Consider the following 8,301-nt stretch of genomic DNA (forward strand, 5'->3'; position numbering starts at 1 on the left):
TTCAACTAAAATAAAGCTGTAATTTGGTTCTGGGGAACAGTATGTGCTTTCGACAGAACAGAAAATATACAAATTACCATGAGTAATTAATTCCACTGCTAATAGGCGTAGACTTTGAGTTAGTTCAACGTCTGTTATTGATCCATTCTTACCATGTGACTAAGGACGTTTTTGATATTTCCCTCAAAATCTACATATTGTATGAATAAGGATTTGAAACAGACATCAAGACACACGTGTTTCGTATTCAAAAAGACAACCTTTATTTCCGTGGTTTTGTCGATATGAAATATGCATTAATTCATACTGTATATGTCGTACATTAAAATGAATATTATTAAGTTGTGTATACTTACAGTCAAACGTATACACTAGAATTATTTTTGTATATCATCGTTAATTAATATTATACCTATAATTTGCTGGAAACTTATGCTTCAGTAATATGTATGTGCAGTCTGAGCTTCTGCACTTACACAACCCCTTACAACTAACCCATCTAAATATAAGAACATTTATTCTAAATTATAATTTCTTGAATATTTATATAACAAAACTAACTACCTGTATTATTACGTTCAACATATTTACCTCTATATGAAGGTCATGTTAATTAAGATCATAATTCCTGATGTACCCAAAAAAAAAAAAAAGAATTCGCCGTAGTGGAGGAAACAACAGTTTACTTTATTACACAGTAAATCAATCATTACTTAGACCTGTGCCTTAAGTGACATGGGAATTGTCAATTAATTTGTACTGAACCTTTGTTCTACATCAGGCTTATGTTTCGTAATACATGATTTTATTATGAAAAGTGAAATAAGTGAAGTATTTAGGACGGTGATAAGTTTTATGGCTCTGCTCACGCAGATACAAGATAGTGACAAGCACGAACAAATTAATACGACCGTATGGTTTTTTCGTTATTACTATTTTGTTAAATGAGGAACGAAATATGGTTAAATATGGTTATATTTTCCAAAGCAGCGTCTGCTTATGAGAAAAACCCTATTAGTGTACTTTGTCGCCACGTTCTCTACTTTCACTTCTAGCTAAGTATAAAAATATTTTCTAATTACATAGTGATCAAACGTACCGTCTTAAGAATGAAAAGTTTAAAAGTCTACATGCACTTGCAGGACCAGCTATAAACGTTTTAACAAAGTAAAAGCGTTTGCTAATTTATGCTGTAAATTATTGATAAATAGATTAATAAATAAGACAAATATATTAACAAGTCCGTATGTATAGATACATGTACACAATACTGATTTCATATTTATAATGATTAAGGAAAAATACCAGTTTAAGTTAGTGCTGCATCTTAACTTTGAAAAAAAAACAACAACACACACACACACCATCTGAGCCTGCTTACTTAAGCAAATTAATTTCTCTGTTAACTATAACAGTTTTCCTTAATGATTGACCATTTAGTAGGGGGGGGGGGTGTTGACCTTGCTTTTCCATCTGTATAGAATATATTTATTCTTTACACCAGAATCTCAGTCACCAAAATCTTCATCTCCAAAACTTGTTGTTGTAGGTTCGAATAAACCTATTTTTACATACGTTCTATTATTATGCTCCGCCAATGTATTCTAAAACTGGATACAGTTAAGTTGATTCAGTAAAGAAAGTCGGAAATTGTACTTGTCCTGCGGTAGTTTGTTACATTACTGAAACCAAACCGGTTAAATTCTTTGGAAATCATTTTGGTGATAAGTAACATCTATCCAACATCCAGTGTAGTAGCTGTAGTTAATTACATCATACTGCGTCTTCCTAGATGGGTGTATACAAATCACGTTAATGTAACATCATGAGCAATGAATTTAATATTCAATAAAGTGTTCCTTTTTTTTTTCTTGCTATCCATTAATTACATCATTGAAAAGAAATATTTGTTCTTTATTTTTATTTTTTTATAATCGTTAAGCCTAACATGAGCTCGTTTTGTTTTGTACGCATTTGCCGGTTATGTCATAGTTAGCTTAGGCATATTACAATTTCATGATGATCTCTAATTTCAAGTTTTACAACCGTCCAGAACGTGTTCTTGTGCGACTTAGCTGTTTATTTTCAGGCTTCCACCAACTGCACAGTAATAGCTTTGTTAGTTGTAAAAGTTCAAGACCTTAAGATGCGGGTTTCTCGTGTAATTAAAACATATTATTTATTTGAATTAAAAGTTATCTAAACAGCATTCGTCCATGTATGAGATTTAAGAGAATGTTTTCGGGAATGGCCAAGAGACATACTAGTGATAGCGAATATCTGAAAATCATTATAATGTTCTTGAACGTCTACTTAAATATTAAATACGTGTTGTTGTAACATATAGGCTTACTTGTGATATCAACGAAATCCGGGTTTAATAAGCCCAAGACTTTGCAAATGTGTTTCTAATACATTTCATACGAATATTAAGATATGTCTATCTTGATCCCTTCAAAAAGCCCCCAGTGGCACAGCGGTATGTCTGCGGACTTACAACACTAGAAATCGGGTTTCGATACCTGTGGTGAGCAGAGCACAGATAGCCCAATGTGTAGCTTTGTGCTTTATTACAAATAAACATAAACAAAACATTCAAAAAGCTTTTTAAGTTTGATAATGTAAAATGTGTTACATTGTAAATATTTTGAGATAATACTAATTTCTCCAGTTAATGTGCAATATAAGTTTTAAATTAGAACATTTCCAGAATATAATAATTGACAACACGTGCAAGAAAAGCCAGTAAGTTTCAAGCGGTAGTTTTAACTATGGTGACGAAAGAAATGACGTTAATTTAAACAGGTTACGTGCTTTCATTCCACAGAAAATGTCGGATCACTGAGGACGTGTTCATGTAATATTTATATATATATATATATATATATATAAATCTTGTACTTACACAACTATATCACCTGGAAAATCATTCAGTCTTATTCTTGAATAATGTCCTTCAATAATGTATATATTGTGATTAATAATTGGATTTTATCGTACTTACATCTGTTTCAAGGCTTCAGTTACCTGTCTTTGTCTTCTTCAGATGGTGTTTTAAATACATAATTGTTAAGATGGTGTGCCATCCAATAGCTTCCTAGAGAAATTTATAATCCAAGATTAAATGGCTCTTCATTCTCTTAAGCTTGGAAATGTTTTTTTTTCTTTTCTTTTTTTTTTTGAAGAAAAAAATGGTGTTCATGAAGCCTTTAATAAAGTTCTGCCCATCATTTATTATGTAACATCCAGAACAGTCTTGAAAAGTGAGTTGGCTAGTAATTAAATATACATAATTAGGTTGGTGGGCTTATAAATATGTACAAAATTGGGAGGTGGTCTGCGGATTATCAAATAATTTCTTTCTTTTTCTGATATACACGCTAAAATATAGGAATGACTAATACCATGATGGTCTGCGTGCTTGGAATTTACTATCCATGAAATACCCACTAAAGCAGGCCTAACTGTGGAGTTTTATACACAGCATCGTGTAAACATGGACTAGAAATGCACAATGAAGAATGACAAGCATGCAGAAGTAACTATTTATGACAGATATAAATGACAGGTTTTGAAGATAACATCAACTCGAAACTTTTTTTTTTCAGGAGCCTTAACCGGCCCTTATATTCCGCGCTACACTTTCCTTAATAAGCAACCACAACCAGGTCCCATGACACGACTTACTCTGGGACGACTTTTGTATTCCTAAAGCACTGCACACTCGTCCGTTCCCCTGTCTTTCCCTCTCAAAGTGATGTAATGTTGCAGACATAATAGTACGTTCTGACTGGCCGGCATTCGTAATAAAGCTATCATGATTGCAGTTGCTGTAGGTTGTACGTCAAATCCCAACCGACTTATTTCTCATTTAGATTAAACCTTCCTACTTCCTTTGTTCTTAATAAAGACGTTTAAAGCCGAGACGTATTATTCGATAAAAAATAAAGAAGTAAAAATGACTGCTAATTTTTCATGAGTTATTGTTGGTTCACTATAATAGCAGCGCATTTGAAAGTGTTTAACATTTACAGGTGTTGCTACAGTTATTTTTATCAGTTTAAAACACGGTAGAAAACTGAGTCTTTGCCTTCTGTCCCCTGGTGGGTCAACGGTAAGTTTGCAGATTTACAACGCTAAAATCCGAGGTTCGATTCCCCCTCGGTGAATATGTCTCATTGCGTTGAATTTTGCTGAAACAACAACAAACTTTGCCACCCGTTGGTTCAGCGGTAAGCTTGAGGGCATATAACGCTGAAAATTGTGATCCGATACTCGCGGTTGGCACAGTGCAGATGGCATCTATCTACTACGTGTATACCTATCAATCTTCAACAGCTAACTACACTAGATAGGTAGAATGTTGAACGAAGTATCATTGGACCGATAATTTTCCCTGTCTGTTTCACTTGCAATCCTGGTTTCAAACCGGTGTGGTCTCTCTAAGCCTCGTCATCCATTTTCAGTATAGCGGCTGCAAACCACCATGTTATAGGCCTAGCTCTCGTATCTGTGGGACAGGTACAGTTATAGACTGTATTTAAATCATGCAATTCTTTGACCAATAAGAGTCAATGTTTAAAAAATGTCCAAAAATATATTTTGGTGCTATCAAACGCATTGCACAGTTTTGTAAACTCTTTTTAGGGTAATTAAGACACATGTCGAACACACAAAATGAGAGACGGTCGTTGAAGGTAATTTATGTATATTACTATAGGAAGACCAAAGCTTACTTACATCCTGTAAATATGTTTTCATACATATTATCGGTAGTCTCTTTACAGAACTGACTCATTTATTATTTTGACCAAATTTGATTTAAAATGTATTCGACCTTCTAACATACTGACTTAATTTTATCAAGCATAATTTGAGTATTAGATGGTTGTTTTAAAATAACTGCTTTGAACAGTATTGTTCCTTCACGTTAAGTGTGCTTCTACTTCAGCGGTAAGTCTGAAGGCTTATAACGCCACAAACCGGGTTTCGATGCACGTAGTGGGCACAACATAGATAGCCCATTGTATTGCTCTGCACTTAACAACAACAAAAAATAAACAAAATTCAGAGTGAATATTGCATATGGCTAAAACTACATCATATGAACATTCATTTCAGGAATATGTGAATGCTAAACCTATTTCTAGACTTTTTAAGATTCCAGAAGATTGCGCTGGGGTAATGTTTTGTCGCTACCCAATGCTTAACCTAATCTTACTGTAACGTAAACTGTTAATATAAGTATACCAGTATGTATGCATATATTAATACATTAACCTTTCCATTATTAACCCATGTTTCCTTATCCTTATCTAATCTGGACACTACGTCACCTAATTCTAACTTATAGGTTTCCTGCTCTCTATCTAAATCTGGGCTCAACGTCACATAATCCTATGACAGACTCATAGGTTTCCTTATCTTTATCTAAATCTAGGCTCAATGTCACTTAATCCTCACTTCCCGATAAAAGCATACAACACGCTCATATAGTTGACGTTTATTGTTTGAAAACGGCATCTTCTTTGAACTCTGTTTAGGTATATATTTAGGTATTTTTCGTTCTAATAATTCCCAACTCTTATCCCCCCCCCCAGTAGCACAGTGGGTTTCGATACTCGTGGTAGCTTTGTGCTTATCTTTAAAACAAACAAACAAACCCAACTCTTATTTCAACCCTAGTGCATTGTTAATAGCTTGCTTTTCACAGCCTTACCCAGGTAAGCTTGGGGGCTTATAACGCTCAAATGCGGGGTTCGATATCTGCAGTGGACGATGCTCAAATAGCCCATTATCTATCATTGCGCTTAAAAAAAACTAAGAAACGTTTTCACATCAAAATATACCTGTTATTACGTTACATTAAGATATGATTAACTTATCACCTTAGCATCAAAATATACCTGTTATTACGTTACATTAAGATATGATTAACTTATCACCTTAGCATCAAAATATACCTGTTACATTAAGATATGATTAACTTATCACCTTAGCATCAAAATATACCTGTTACATTAAGATATGATTAACTTATCAGCTTAGTCAACATTATTTAAAGAAATGTTTTGGACCTTGTGTGACATCGTAGTTAGCATTATTGAAGTGTCTTAGTTAGCATCACTGAAGTGTCCTAGTTAGCATTATTGAAGCATCCGAAGTTCAAGATGTGGTACTGCTGAACACACCCCGCACTTTGGATAATTTTTTACTGCTATTTAATTGGCTTAGTTTTTTGTGCTTCAGGGAGAGATAAAGAAAAAGTGTCAGTGAAGTAATTCTTAGTATATCTTGGTGCTTTCAAGTTTCATTAAAAAATATGATTGATATGATAACCAGGATCGGATATTCACGTTGAATAACTAGGTGAAGTAGCAGCTGGTGGAAAGTTTATAGACAAAGTTGTGCACGTGACGATTTCCCGCCATGTCTTGAGAAGCAGGTGTGAGATGTTTTTGTGATTTGCTAAACATTCCCATCGTTCTTATATTTAATAATAATAATATTCACTGCACCTGGCTTTAATATTTCCATTTCTTATTTCTTCAGGTTAACGTGTACAGAGTCGTACTTCGTGAGCGAGCTCCTCTACGCTCCGGCAACAGATCTGGAGAGACCTCGGGAGATCAACCTTGGAGTGTGTACCGTTGGCGGTGCCGAAGGGCGGAACTCTGGACACGATGTTTTGACGGCCATCCACACAAATCTTACCCATTCGCTATCCTCGGGCACGATTGAAGAGTCATGCAAAAAGTTAACTTGTCAAACGACTTCCGAACCGAGGTCACTCGCGCAGTTAGCTCCTCGTACCCCAGGGGCCTCACATGGCCATTTTACGGAACATGAAAAATACTCCAGCGAAACGTTGAGGAATCGTGAGTCCCCTTCCCTGCAAGGAACTGAGGCCGCGTACCCCGTTCGGTTTGAAATACCGGAGCAAACCCCAGAAATTTCTCTCCGGGGAAATAAGAAACGTTCTGTTGGTTATCAAATTACCCCTCTAATAAGCAGCAGCAACAAGGGGAGCAACGGTATGTCTCAGACTTTCTTACAGACTATAGAAAAAGCACGTACTACAGCTTCTTGTGCTACTGTTCGGCCGCAAGCCGTTTCTACCACTGACCTTTCGAGCACGAAACTCATCCTGCCAGACACACCTCCTTATATCCAGAAAGGCGCAGTAGAAGGGTTAAAAAGTGAAGTAGAAACGAATAGCTTGAAAATTGAATCATCTGTAAAATCGCCATCAAAATCGCAAGAATTGGTGCACGAGCAGTGCATAACAAAGGAAAAAATTATTCAACACCGTAACGCGGCCAAAACCACTGAGAATAGCAGCGAGAATACGGCGAGTTTTTTGTCATTTAGTGAATCGAAAATAAACCTTTATACCAACGTTGAAGACGATCTAATAAAAGGACAGATGCCTCATAGAAATTTAGAGTCTGGGTTTAGTTATGTTTTAGACATTGATTTGGATTTCTATTCTACCCAAAACCCTTTCAAACTGATGTTCACGGAATTCCAATTTGAAAAATTAAAACAACTCTATCAGTTTGAAAAGCCTGCAACTGACAATGTACGGGTAAGAAGTACAATACAATTAAAACTTCTTATATAACTAAAGAGAAATTCGAAGTTCAGTATACTCTTTATATTTTGTTTACCTCTCTGTATTACACTCAAATATACCTTAGTTAATTAAGCATCACCAGAGATCTCAGTCTTTGAAACGTGGCTGATAAGTGCCCGTGATTGGCAGAGATTACCGGAACAAATCAAACAGAAACTTGTGTTGTTACCTGGCACCACAAATCATTGTTTACTTACTTCAGCAGTACAGAAAATTCTCTAATTGGTCATAGGCTTACTTTAGCTTTTTAGAAAAATCTCTAGATACCAGCTACAGAAAACTGGTATTGTAAATGCAATTTTCTTTCGCTTATTTTAAAAAAACAATACTAGAATACAAGCGCCGATAATTTGAGAGTTCTAGTTACCCAAGGTCTGCATCTTTATCTGTAAGATGATATATAGAAACATCATTATTTTGTGACAAACAATATATCAGAGCTATCATTTTACGAAACTGTGGAGCTCAGTCTAATGATGTAGTAAATTATTGTTGTTTTTTGTAATTTGAGAAATCCTTATATTGCAATGAGAAATTCACTTCTTGAAATTAAGTTATTAAACCTCTACTTGGCTCCCCTTGTTCAGTTAGACGTAATAGATCTCATAAGCGTTTGTGGATAAAATGTATTCAAAAAAAAAGTAGATACATTTCCTCGATATCAA

At 35.1% G+C, this 8,301-nt stretch overlaps 1 long non-coding RNA gene across 1 annotated transcript; it reads right to left on the reverse strand.

Moving 5' to 3' along the window:
• Nucleotides 1-239: 239 nt before the first annotated feature.
• Nucleotides 240-7,486, reverse strand: LOC111088045. Its single transcript, XR_002612666.1, has 2 exons — nt 5,907-7,486; nt 240-5,849 (listed from the first exon to the last, which is right to left on the reverse strand). It is a non-coding gene; the product is annotated as an uncharacterized LOC111088045 (long non-coding RNA).
• Nucleotides 7,487-8,301: the final 815 nt, after the last annotated feature.

This window comes from Limulus polyphemus, unplaced genomic scaffold (genome assembly GCF_000517525.1).
Source record: "Limulus polyphemus unplaced genomic scaffold, Limulus_polyphemus-2.1.2 Scaffold3040, whole genome shotgun sequence".
NCBI lineage: Eukaryota > Metazoa > Arthropoda > Merostomata > Xiphosura > Limulidae > Limulus > Limulus polyphemus.